The sequence below is a fragment of the Oryctolagus cuniculus genome, chromosome 14 (genome assembly GCF_964237555.1).
Source record: "Oryctolagus cuniculus chromosome 14, mOryCun1.1, whole genome shotgun sequence".
NCBI lineage: Eukaryota > Metazoa > Chordata > Mammalia > Lagomorpha > Leporidae > Oryctolagus > Oryctolagus cuniculus.
In genome coordinates, this window is record NC_091445.1 from 89838465 (window position 1) to 89852707 (window position 14243).

Consider the following 14243-nt stretch of genomic DNA (forward strand, 5'->3'; position numbering starts at 1 on the left):
AATTTATGTACCATTAAGAAAGAAAAAAATACTTGCCCGGGTAATTGTTAAGAAGCTATCAGGGGGCCAGTGCTGTAGCGTAGCAGCTAAGTCCTCGCTGCTCTACTTCGATCCAGCTTTCTGCTATGGCCTGGGAAAGCAGTAGAAGATGGCCCAAGTGCTTGGGCCCCTACATACGTGTGGGAGACCAGGAAGAAGCTCCTGGCTCCTGGCTCCTGGCTTTAGATCAGCACAGCTCAGGCTATTGTGGCCATCTGGAGAATGAACCAATGCATGGAATTCTCTCTCTCTCCCTCTCTCTCTCTCTCTCTCTCTCTCTCTCTTTCTGCCAATGCATCTCTGTAACACTGCCTTTCAAATAAATAAATAAATCTTTTTTAAAAAAAAAAGAAACTATTAGTTATGAGACCTATCCTTAACTTTAGATATGTTAAAATGTAAAACAATATTCCTCTTGGTGAAATATTATATAGAGAAAATAAATTTCTATATGTACCTTTGAAAGCATATAAGCTCTTGAAAATGGTTATTTAAACTATCTTCTAAGAAGTCCAAAATGAACAGTGTGATGGTTAATTTTATGGTGTCAACTTCTTTGTATTTGAGATTACCTAGGAACCTGGAAAAGCATTCCGCTGGGTGTGTCTGACAGGTTGTTTCCCAGAAAGATTAACCTGTGAGTGTGGGTGCAGAAGGTGGGAAGACCAGGCCTTGAAGTGAGCGGCCATCAGCAGTGGGCCAGGGTCTTCAGAGACAATGGGAAGAGGATTTGGAGCTCTAGCATGGCCTTTGCACCCACAGCACCCTTGTTGGCACTAAGACTTTTTTTAAGATAACTGAAAAGTGATCGCTGTTAAATATAAGAGTGGGAATAAGAGAGGGAAGAGATGTGCAATTCGGGACATGCTCAAGCTGACTTACCTCAAACAGTAGAGTTAGAAACATACCAGGGGATTCGAATTCAATCCCATTGAGGTGGCATGTACCAATGCCATCTCACTAGTCCCAGTGATCAATTTCTGTTCACAATTGATCGTAATGATAGGACTAAGAACCAAAGGGATCACATAAACAAGAATAGTGTCTGCAAATACTAGCTGATAGAATCAAAAAGGGAGAGAATGATCCAACATGGGAAGTGAGATACACAGCAGACCCATAGAATGGCAAATGTCCTAACAGCACTCTGGCCTCATAATCAGCCCTTAAGGCATGCGGATCCGGCTGAAATGCCCATGAGAGTATTTCAGGCATGGAAAGCCAAGACACTCTGGGGGAAAAAAAAAACCTAAATGAAAGATCTCCACGAGTGAGATCCCAGTGGAAAGAATGGGTCATCAAAGGAGGTACCTTTCTCTGAAGGGAGGAGAGAACTTCCACTTTGACCATGGCCTTGTCTAAAAATGATCAGAGTCAGTGAACTCAGGGGGCTTCCATAGCCTTGGCAGCTCATGACAAAAGCCTAGGGTTATTACTGATGCCATAAACAAGAGTGTCAAATTGTTAAGTCAACAACAGGAGTCACTGTGCACTTACTCCTCATGTAGGATCTTTGTCCTTAGTGTGCTGTACATTGAGATTTAATGCTATAACTAGTACTCAGTGTTTTTCACTTTATGTTTCTGTGTGGGAGCAAACTGTTGAAATCTTTACTTAATGTATGCTAAACTGATCTTCTGTATATAAAGAGAATCAAAAATGAATCTTGATGTGAATGGAAGGGGAGAGGGAGTGGATAAGGGGAGGGTTGCGGGTTGGAGGGACGTTATGGGGGGAAGCCATTGTAATCAATATTCTGTACTTTGGAAATTTATATTCATTAAATGAAAGTTAAAAAAAGAAAAAAAGATTTTATTTATTTACTTGAGAGGCAGAGTTGCATACAGAGAGAAGAAGAGACAGAGAGAGAGGTCTTCCACCAGCTGGTTCCCTCCCCAAATGGCCGCCAACAGCAGGAACTGGGCTGATCAGAGCCAGGATCCAGGAGCTTCTTCTGGTCTCCACAATGGTGCAGGGGCCCAAGCACTTGGACCATCCTCCAATGCTTTCTGAGGCCATAGCAGGGAGTTGGATTAGAAGAGGAGAAGCTGGTGCATGAACTGCCAGCTATACAGGATGCCAGCACCACAGGCAGAGGGTTAGCCTACCATGCCACAGCACTGACCCCAGTACTAAGACTTTCTGACTTCAAACTGAGACTCACATCCTCTGCTTCTCCAATACTGAGACCCTAGGTCTTAGACTAAGCCACTCAGTGAGCACCCCAGGCTCTCCAGCCTGCTGAAGACCTGTTTTGGGGCTTCTCAGCTGACATAATCTCATGAGCCAAACCCTTTAATAAATTCTCCTTCGAAGCAATCCACACAGCAGACTCATAGAATGACAATCACTTTAATTAACACTCTGACCTCAGAATCAGCCTTTAAGTCTTCCTGGTCTGGCTGAAAAGCCCATGAGAGCATTTCAGGCATAGAAAACCAACACATTGTGGCAAAAAAATGTTCTACAGCAAGGATCTCTGTGAGTAAGACCCTAGCAGAAAGAAGTTACCATAAAAGAAGGATGTACTTTCTCTGAAGGGAGGAGAGAATTTCTACTTTGTTTATGACCTTGTCTAAACACTGACAGAGTTTATGGATTTACAAGGCTTCCATTGCCTAGGCAGCTCATGTCAAGAGCCTCAGATGATCACTGACATCATACATAGGAGTGTTAATTGTTAAATTAACAACATGAGTCATTGTGCACTAACTGCCCATGCAGAACCTCTGTCCTCAATGAATTATATTATGAGCGTTAACTGTAAAACTAGTTCTCAAACAGTTTTGTGTGTGTGTGTGTGTGTGCAAATTGTTGAAATCTTTACTTAGTATAGAGTTGGTCTTCTGTGTATAAAGTTAATTGAAAATGAATATTAATGGAGAATGGGACTGCCAAGGGGAGCAGGAGATGGAGGAGGGGTGAGGGTGTGGTATGGCAAGAATAACTATAGTCTGAAAGTTGTACTTATAAAATTTGTATTCCTTAAAAAATAAAGTTAAAATTTTTTTTTAAATTAAAAAAATAATTAAATTCTCCTCCATATATTTATGTATATTTCTGTATCTCTAGAGAAACCTAATACAATCAGTGTACTACTACATGGACCCCTCCCCTTCCCCCAGTGGAAAACTCAGCAGTAATGGCTGTCAGAAAGTTCATTGTCTAATCTTAAAGATGACATCAGTCATTGTAAATCCATAATTAAAAGTCTTTTGGGTGTTGATGTAGGTTACCCAGATAAAACATGCAAGGAGCTGCTCATAGGTTTCTGGTCCTGAAATAGAATGAAAGTTCCTCATTGTCTACTCCCCAGTCTCCAAAACCCCCAAAGCAGCTCAGTTCAGGAGTCCAGATGTTCAGGCAAAGGTTGATTCTCCATCTCCCACCAGAAGTGGACATCTTCACTCTCCACTGCATTCCTGCCCTAGGACAGCTAACACAGTGGACCCTGAAGGATGACGGGTGCCCAACTCAGCCTCTGTTACCTGTCTGTACCATGGCCTGAGAATGCACTGCTGTTCCAGGCTAGGAACTGCATCAAGGACAAAGGGGATAGAATATGGGACTCTCCACAGAAGGTAACTGCCCCTTATAATAGCTTGATTCCAGCTCAACACTGCCTCCAGGTTCCGCCCATGTGGTTGCCCATCACCATGGCTCGTCCATGCTTACTATTGCATCCTTTTCTGCCCCATGAATGCACCCCAGTTGATTCACCTATCCTCCCAACAGTGACTTTTGACTTATTTTGGGGTTTGTGTACTTGCTTTTATGAGGAGAGGACCTGGCGTCACTATACATGTCTGCTGGAGTATGTGTGCAAATGATTCTCCAGTATACACCTCACAGTGGAACTATAGGATCTTAAACGACATTCATACTCAGCTTGTTTTACAAGGTGTCAATTATTTATGCAATGTGGTCATTCTAATTCACAATCCTATGGAAGATATTTATGAGTTCCATTACTTGAAACTTCACCAAGGGGACAGAATCTGTTGAGATTATCAAAATTCTTAATGTTTGCCCATGTAGTGGGATGAAGGAAACAACAAATAGTATGATGTAATCTTTATAAATTTTAGGAAAAAATTATGCAATAAGCTATCTTAAGTATACCTATATTTGCAATGAAACTATATTTCAAGTGCAGGCCACACAGAATAGCAATTAAGATACTGCTTGAGAAGCTCTTATCCCGTATCAGAGTCCTGGGTTCTAGTCCTGGCCCTGCTTCTGATTCAGCTTCCTGATAAAGTGCACCTGGGAGATAGCAGGTGATGGTTCAAGTACTTGGGTGCCAGTCATCCACGTGGGAGATCGAGATGGAGTTCCAGATCCCTGACTGTGGCCTGACCCAGCCCCAGTTGTTGTAGGGATTTGGAGAGTGAACCAGAGGATGGATGGAAGATCGAAAGAGAGAGAGAGAGAGAGAGAAAGGGAGAAAGAGAGAAAGAGAATGATTAACATATAAAATGTAGGATAATAACTACCTCTAGAGAGCGGCAAGAGAATGGGATTATAGTCATAAATATGAGAATACTCCAAAAAGTTCATTGAAAATGGGGTTGAGATAAAATTGACTTGACTGATTTCAAAACTTTTGAAATTCCTATAGCTTTTCCATAATATACATTTCTATGAACTTTTTGAAGACCTCTCCTATAACTGAGATTTATATACATAAGGATTTTTGTTATTTCATATAATACAAAATAAAATATTTTTGAATTGCATTATCCTCTGTTCCAGAACACTGAAACAATGACTACAGGCACCTCTGAAATTAAATTTTTACAGCAAAATAGTTCTTCCCTTCTAGCTCCAAACCAAGGGTGAGGGTGGGGAAGATTCAAGGAAGGACTCTGGCCCAGAGTAGATCCTGATCCAATCTTTGTGGCCAGCGGTAATAAACACTATGAGTGGTTTCTCTTGTGTTCACCTCTGGGGCCAAAAGGATAGAATCTGTGGCCATACAGCATGGGTGCCTTGGAGGGGTGTGGAAGAGCAAAGCTTAACAAAACCCACTGAGGTATTAGTGTCGTTGTCTGCTACAGGCCATGCAGCAATGGTTGGCAGATCCAGATTCAAACCTGGATCTGCACGACTCCAAAGTGTGGGCACTAACCACTTCAATTCCAGCTCCTGCTACATGAATACAGTTTTCTCTAGATTTATGCCAGTATTTCTGTAAAAGGCTGGGACTCTGTCATTGGTCTGGCTCCTCTGGCTTCTAGAAAGACTGCGTGGCAGTTTTCAGGTGTTTTGTAGAATTAATTAAATCTCCCAACAACAGATCGCTTCTTTAAACATATTCTCATATCCACATGATGTGACCGTGTCTGAGACCAGCTGTGTGGGTCTTGTGCTCACAGGGAACAGATGGGGATTTGAAGAGTGGGAGGGGGTGGAACATTTTAATTTCAAGAACACTTTAGCACCACAAAAATCAAAAGGGAATAGCAAACTGGAAATTTTATACTCAAAGCAGTGTTGCCTGATGATCAAAAATGAGCACAATAAGAGTAGAAAGGAGTGGCCGGCAGGCATTTCTTTACTGAGAAGAGGATGACCATCCAGACCTGTAATTTCTATTATATATTTCAATAAACTCTTTGGGCAAGAAAGTGGGACTGCATGGGGCCAAGAGGTGTCTTTTCTTTGTAATATTTCAATTGCTAAAGTAAGAATGTATCCATGAGATCTTTGCAAATTTAGGAATAAAGGAATAATCACTGCCTAAATACAGGTTTTAAGTCTCTTGGCAATAATTACCAGGTTTCTGTCTCCACTTTCCCCAACATGATGTGAAGGTATTGTTAAAGAAATGATCTTTATCTTCATTTATTTTTATTTGGCTTGCATTGGCTTCCACCTTTTCTCTTCCACAGAATGACATCTTTTCCTGGTACTTGTCTTTTACGTTCCTTTGTGAATCCTACACTAAAACAAACAAAAACCACGTCTTTGTTAAGTACAACCTTCTCACTGCTCACTATTCATTGTGTCTTGCCCTGGAAGGCCTCTGGCTCCTCAGGACTTGGATCTACATATTTAAACGTTTCATCTTCATTTTAGACCTACAGCCCTTTTGTTCTCCCTTCTTTTCTTCATTTCACACACACACAAAAAGCTTCATTTTAAATGGCTCACCATTGTACTGTTTCCCTGGCTCGCATAGCCATTAAGTTGAATGTAGTCTATTGATTTAGACTGCTGGACTGTGTTGGTCCAGGCTGCTTCTAATTTTGCTGAATGGATCTGAATGTGACTGCAACTCATTTATTTTTAAATGCTTTCTTTCTTTCCCTCTGTCCACTTCTTTGTATTATCCAATCTCATACCCACCAAAGCATTATACTCTGATCCAAGTGTTGCCCCATTCCAAATGTCAACTTTTTCTTTTTTTTTTCCTTCCTATTAGTCTCATTTTGTTTCTAATTACAATCTAGCTATCCACAGGCTTATTTCACCAGAGGCCACAACCATGGTGCTTGTTCAGGTGGTTTTGAAGTGAGTTTTACCCTGCATTTACCAGCAAAAAAAGGAGTAGAGAAATGGAAAAACCGTCTACTCTCTGCTGACCATGTACCCTGCTGCAATGTTCCGGGCCCTTATTTCATACTGCCCTTGCTTTACTTCATTGACTTGCATATACTGCAGACTCAAATGGGCACAGAAAACCCAAGAACCCTGAGTCAGGGCTTCTGGCCCCTTGCTGTCTTCCTTTTCTTTTTTTTTTTTTTTTTTTTTTTTTTTTTTTTTTTTTTTTTTTTACAGGCAGAGTGGACAGTGAGAGAGAGAGACAGAGAGAGAAAGGTCTTCCTTTGCCGTTGGTTCACCCTCCAATGGCCGCCGCTGCAGCCGGCGCACCGCGCTGATCCTGGCAGGAGCCAGGAGCCAGGTGCTTTTCCTGGTCTCCCATGGGGTGCAGGGCCCAAGCACCTGGGCCGTCCTCCACTGCACTCCCTGGCCATAGCAGAGAGCTGGCCTGGAAGAGGGGCAACCGGGACAGAATCCGGCGCCCCAACCGGGACTAGAACCCGGTGTGCCGGCGCCGCAAGGTGGAGGATTAGCCTATTGAGCCACGGCGCCGGCCTTGTCTTCCTTTTCTTGTTACGTCTCATTTACCAAGCATTAGGTCCAAATCTATCCTTGTGGTTTGGGCAAAAGAAAGAAATTGCCATCCTCCCTCTTCTCCAGTTGATTTGATGTAAAACGTGTATGGTCTAGCTGGGCTCTGCGACTTTTTTTTTCATGGCACTACAGTCATGCCCCAGGTATAAGGTCTTAGGACACTCAACTCATAGAAAGCCATGGGTCAGAGAACAGAGGGTAGGATTTCTATGGCATTAAATCTCCAAACTACAGATCATCTATCTGAATATATCTTTATATCGACAGGTATGTGCCATGTCTGAGAGCATCTGTGTGGATTTTGTGTTCACAAAGAACAAATAGGATGAGAGCCCACCCCCTAGTATATCAGAGGGGACAGTATCTTTTTTAAAATATTCTTTTTTTCTTTTTTTATATTTTTTAAAGATTTATTTTATTTATTTCAAAGACTGAGCAATAGAGACAGAGAGAAGGAAAGACAAAGACAGAGATCTTCCATCCACAGGTTCATTCCCCAAATAGTCACAATGGCCATGGCTGGGCCAGGCAAAAGCCAGGAGCCCAGAACTCTGCCTGGGTCTCCCAAATAGATGGCAGGGGTGGAAATACTTCATCCATTGTCCACTGCCTTCCCAGATGCCTCAGCACAGAGCTGCATCAGAAGCAGGGCTCCCACATGGGATGCCAGCATCACAGGCAGTGGCTTAACTCACTGCACCACAACCTCAGCCCCCAGGGATGCGTCTTTAAATGGAGCCCATGCTCTGGCCAATCCACTGAAAGTGAGACTCACTAGCAAGATGACTCTGCTTCCCCAGAGCAGTGGTCTCAGTTAAAAGAACTGAAGGGTTAGACCTCATCCTAATTGTGAATGCAGTACAATGCGTTCTCCCCTTCAGATATTACACTAACTGCAAATTTGGCATGAAAATCTCCAACAAACTTCTCCACGTGGAAAAACAAACTGGGTTCTGAGAACAGAGCTCTGGCACTGTGGGCCTGGTAGGCTCGGAGAGATGTGACTTTCCATCCCAGGGGGCGCCAGACTTCCATGAAGGTTTGTACACCACTGCCCACAAAATCCATCCCCTAGGTCCCAGAATTTCCACTATCACACCTACCATGATTCACTGACCCAAGGCTGGAAATCCCAGGTACAGAACCAAATCTCACAGAAAACCCTAATTGTGCCTGTAAGTCTTTTACAGGCAAACCCAGTGCTTCCTGTTGACTAAAACAGAAGTCAGTGTGGCCAGGACTCAGGCAATGCAAGAGACAGTTTCCTTGGAGAGGAAAATTTTACTCCATCATCAGAGACTAAACCTGCCAGCCCAGCCAGACCCTGCAACCATGAACGTCACCAAGTCAGTTAACTTTCTGTTCCATTTTCTATAGTATTAGAAGGGACACTGTCATTTTAAATTCTGCCAGAAGCAGACTGTTAAAGAGGTCCTTTGCTGGAACAAAGTAACCAGGGGCTATAGAGGAAGAACCAGATGGAAAGAGAGTCTTTCCTGGAAACCAGAAGGATTAGAAATGACGGAATGAGAAAAGCTTCCTATGATTACAGCAAGCCAGATACAGTCACGTTCAAGTGTGTTCTATGGATGTGTCTCTTGCAGCTTCCAAACCCAGGAGGAGAAACTGAATGAGCGGAAGGCGATGGCTGGAATGGCACTAAAGATGGTGAGAGAAGTTGGGTACCATCTCTCCCTTGCAGCAAGCCGGGCACATCCTCACACCCACAGAGGAAGTGGCATACCCGAGGGAAATTGCCAGAGTGGAAACCAAGAGGTGGGGCCGTTTTAAGAACAGAAAAATATCTCCTTCCCTGCTGATGGGAGTGTACCCTGGCACACGTCTGGAAAGCTGTTTGGCCACAAATGTATCAAAATCCTTCACTAGATCTGTGACCTTTGACTTAGGAGCCCTGCTTCCCACATCCAAACTAAGAAGAGAATTAGAAAGGCAGATGAACATCCATGTCAGCTATTTATCATTACCCAACACTAGACCTCCAAATCTTCAGTAGGCGAATCCATACTGTAGAAAATCACATGGTTATTTAATTGCCACCTTTAAGATTAGCCAGCAATACAAGGACTTGTTCCTAATACGTGGGTACAAAATAACATTAGATTGGGATGTATTATTTTGGGGAAGAAAATAAAAGCATACTTTGAAAAGTTCGTGGAAAATGGAATCAAAAGTTTATTTTCGTAGCAAACCATTTGAATTCAACCCTACAAGAGGGTCTTCCAAAAGTCCATGGGCAATGTACGTTATGGGGGCCCCTGCTGTGGCATAGTGGCTAAGCCTCCGCCTGCAGCATTGGCATCCTCTATGGGCACTGGTTCGAGTCCTGGATGCTCTACTTCCGATCTAGCTCCCTGCTGGTGGCCTGAGAAAGCAGTGAAGGATGGCCCACGTGGGAGACCCAAAAGAAGCTCCTGGCTCCTGGCTTCGGATCAGCGCAGCTCTAGCTGTTGTGGCCATTTGGGGAGTGAACCAGCAGATGGAAGACCTCTCTGTCTCTGTCTCTCTCTCTCTCTGTAATTCTGACTCTCAATAAATCTTTTAAAAATGTACATAATGGAAAAACTATGAATGAATTTAAAATTTTTTGCATAAAAACACTTTTAATTCAAATTTTCACAAACTTTTTGAAGTACCTTCATACAATTATGGTTATTCCTAGGTAGAGCAATCAGAGTTCAAACTGCCAGCTTTTCTACATCAAAACAGTATGACTTTCACAGTCATCAAAAAGTTATTTTTGGGCCGGCGCCGTGGCTCAATAGGCTAATCCTCCACCTTGCGGCGCCGGCACACCGGGTTCTAGTCCCGGTTGGGGCGCCGGATTCTGTCCCGGTTGCCCCTCTTCCAGGCCAGCTCTCTGCTATGGCCAGGGAGTGCAGTGGAGGATGGCCCAGGTGCTTGGGCCCTGCACCCCATGGGAGACCAGGAAAAGCACCTGGCTCCTGGCTCCTGCCAGGATCAGCGCGGTGCGCCGGCTGCAGCGGCGGCCATTGGAGGGTGAACCAACGGCAAAGGAAGACCTTTCTCTCTGTCTCTCTCTCTCACTGTCCACTCTGCCTGTCAAAAAAAAAAAAAAAAAAAAAAAAAAAAAAAAAAAGAAAATTTGAAAGTTTATGCTATAAACTGTTGGAGCAAAGGTGAAATACAAAATTCCATGGGGCAGAGAACTGAAAGGAAACATTCAAAATATTGTTATTTTAGGATTATAGGCACTATATTTGCTTTTTACTTTTCAGTAGCTTCACTTTTTTCTTTAAAGAAAATATATTCCTTTTATATGGGAAAATGTTTTAAAAAAGAATAGAAGAAAAAAGTGCATGCCCACGAGTCTTGTTAGGAAGAACTAAATCACTGATGACTGTAAGGGATCTCCTTCGACTTTCTCTTTTATAGGAAGATGTAATGAGATGAAAGGGACTTTTCAGGTTGCTCCCCAAGTGGTTGCCAAATCCAAAGCTAGTTACAAGGAACCATGACAAACCACATGTTAAAGAAAGGCAAAAATAAAAAGAGGGTGGGATAATCTCTTATGAGATTGAACTGGTTCAGGTGCCTCTGCCTAGCCCTATCGTCTCTCTCCAGACAACCGTGGGAAGTGGAGGCTGATGGAGAACTGTTATGAAGTCTGGCTGAAAGAGTGCTACAGATTACAGTTATAGTAGCTGTGAAGATGTACCTTTTAGATTCCCCCCCCCCCCAACAAGAAACACAGGCTACAGCCCCAGCTGCTGCAGACTGAAATCTGCCATCAAATTTGAGCCAACATCATACTTTCCATTGCTGCTCCTGCACCAGTGACTGAGCACCGCAGTGCTATAAGGCAGGCTCGTTGCTCAGAGCCTTGGTGGAATTCTCTTAGCACTGCACTGTTGTCCGAGATCTTCCTTCTTTTCTTCCTGTCTCCTTCACTTGGCTCAGACCAGCCTCCCCCAACTCCCGCTCTTCCTTCTTTACAAATGTTTTCCCCCATAAATCCCCTGCATATATAACCCCATTTGGCATCTGATTCTCTGATGACCTGAACCAATACAGGAGCACTCCACTCACCTACCTATAGAACCCAATCACAGAAGCATTCAACCATTCCCAGATTTGGGGGTGCTAGAAAACAGAGTGGATTGGCACCCCATTCCCTGGGTGGAAATCATCTTACGCAGCAGACTTAGCAATTGAGCTACCATAGCCACTTTGGTATCAGGAGAAGGACAAGAGATGGGGGTGCTTGATGAGGAGTCATACAGCATTCTCTTCTCCTGCTAGCTGAGATGAGTTCCCTGCAGGCCAAGTGCATACTACAGCATGTAAGTGGATTTGAATGATGCTGCCTGTACCTACTCTTCAGATGCAAACCTCTTCCAAGGCCTCTACAAGCTACTTGCCGGGTAGAATGCCTGGGACCGACACAGAGGCAGGGTCGGGAGAGGTCAAACCAGAAAAGATTTCACAAATCAAGGAGCACTGTGTGGAAGTCTATCCGTCAGCCTTTCATTACGTTAACTAAAATACCTACAAGGATTAATTTAGGAGAGAAGGCAGCTTATCTAGTCTTCCAGTTTGGAGACTGGCAAGGGCCAAACAGGTGGAGAACAACTACAGAGAGAGGGAGGAGGCACGCTCGGCTTTTATAACCAATGCTCTCACAAGAAGTCCCTTCTGAGGGCACCACCACAGTGACCTAAAGGCCTCCCCCTAGGCCCACCTCCCCGATGTCACCATTAGACCAAGTCTCCACCTTCAGTCCATCAACCATGAGCACGAAAGCATTAACATAAGGTTTGGGGCCATGAACAGGCCTGTGGGCAGCCTGAGAGAAAGCCATGGCAAGGGATATGACAGCAACTTCCAGCTGATTGCCTAGAACCTGGAATCTCCATGCTACAACTGCAAGGTTGCCTGAGAGCAGCCCGAATGAGCTGGACGGTAGGCTCTGCCAACAGCCTCCCTGTAAGGGTCCAGGCCATTGACTCATTGAATGTGCGACCTTCAACCCCATGGAGCCAGGCCAGGCTTCTGACCACAGAAACTGCCATCATAAGCACATATAGTAATTCGTAACACAGCAACAGAAAACTAACACAAGGAAAGTCAATGGCATACATATATGATGGCACTAACTGGAGAAAAACAAACCATTTTTGGTGCCTCTGCCAAGTTCAGAAGCTTAATAAACTAACTGCAAAAATGTTATTATCAAATTTGCTTTGTACTGCTAAATGAGCATATTCAAGCGTTTCATAAACAAATTATATCAATTATTGTACAATGCAGTGGCTTAAACATTCGTAATAATCTCTTTCCTCCAATAATAACTGTTTAGAATCAACCCCACCATTCCCTGTGGCATTCTTTTCAAAGCACCACATACGAGCCACATGCCTAAATAAATCAATATTTTAAATAATCAACCATCCCCTTGGCATTGAAGCTGAAATGTGTATCACAGTGTGGCTCAAGATGTGATACAGCATTGCCCACTCAAGGCATACCCATTCCCATGAACAGGAAAATAGGGTTAGTAGCTTCATTGTGATAGATAAAGATTGAGAAACATGATTGCTCATCTCAGTTTTCTAGAAAACACGGCCTCTAAAGGAAAGCCTGTGTGCTGACACTTTATTAAAGGGTGAGGTCCCATGGCAGCAGGAGCATGGGGAAAGGTGAGGGAGGCCAGCCAGGGAATCAGACATAAGGGTGGTCCAGTGCTGAGCAGGTTCCCTCCAGAGAGGCCACGCACAACACCTGCATCTGAAATGATCTGCTGTGGGGAGGGAGGGGTGGAACTGACCTGCCAGGTCCTTTCTCTGACCTGGCAAAGGACGCCCCATGCTCCTGGTGTGTTAGTGCTGCCCATCCATCCTCTCTGGTCACCCTTTGGGATGTCACACCGCATGCCACTTCCCGCCACTCTGTACCGAGTAGTGATAGAAAGAGCAAGGGCTGGAGTTACTGTGGTTTCTGCCCAGCGAGTAGAGTGGAACCATGCTGGAGCGGGGGCCTCTCCCTGGGGAGGCAGGGACAGCTGACCATGTTAAGAGACGAGGGTCAGCGGCGGGGCCAGAGGCAGGTAAAGGCGGGCCACCTGGAGAGGCGCACTCACTTGGACCCCTGGGCCAGCTGTGCTGCGTCTGCACGGCACCGCCCCGCCTTCCCCACCATCGTCCTGACAACCAGGGAACAGAGACTTGACCCATTCCCCCCACCACTTCTCAGAAACAGCTACTTCTTGCCTTTCATCATCATTCCTAATTCTGGGTTTCTCCATCTGGTTTACATTTCTTCCCAGAAGGCTCATGGTGCCCTTATTTCCAAACTCTTCTCTGTACATGAAGCTATTTCTTTCCCACCAATTTCTGTAATCCATTCTGGAAAACACACCCAGAGCCCCTGGGCTTCTGCCCGACCTGCTTCTCATTACTGCAATTGCAATGCGGTTAAATCAGCAACGTCCAAACCGTGTGTGTGTGTGTGCGTGTGTGTGTGTCTGCCACGCAGTCAAGAGTTCGTTCAGAGTGGGCTTCCACACACGAGGCACACACCGACGCACACACTTCACTTCTGGGCAGGACAGTATTTGCATGCAGATAGGATCGAATCTCCTGCAAAGAAGGAAGACAGAAGAAAAGCCTAAGTCTACTGTCCAAGTCTTCTAACTTTAAAATGGGAAATATGTCAAAACCGGCTGCCCCAAACCCTTACATGCAGGGAACCAAAATCCTACAAGGAGTATGAACATTTTAAAGACCAGGCCATTAACAAATAAAAACTTTTTCCCCACAGATAAATTGGACTTTCAATTCTTTATCCAAGGTCTTCTTTGACATTTCCGGGATTCTTGCATTTATATTCAAACTCATCAAAAATTGTCCCCAAGTGACCACACAATCACTCCTTACAGTTGTTCTTCCTTCCTCTTGATGAGTTTTTCTCTTCTGACCTCTGGCTGACTGTTTGGCTACTGTTACCAGGGCTGAAGTTCCTAGCAGGGTTAAAAGAAAAGAAGTATGAATAGCAACACTACGTTCTCACGTTCTGTCATGCAGAGC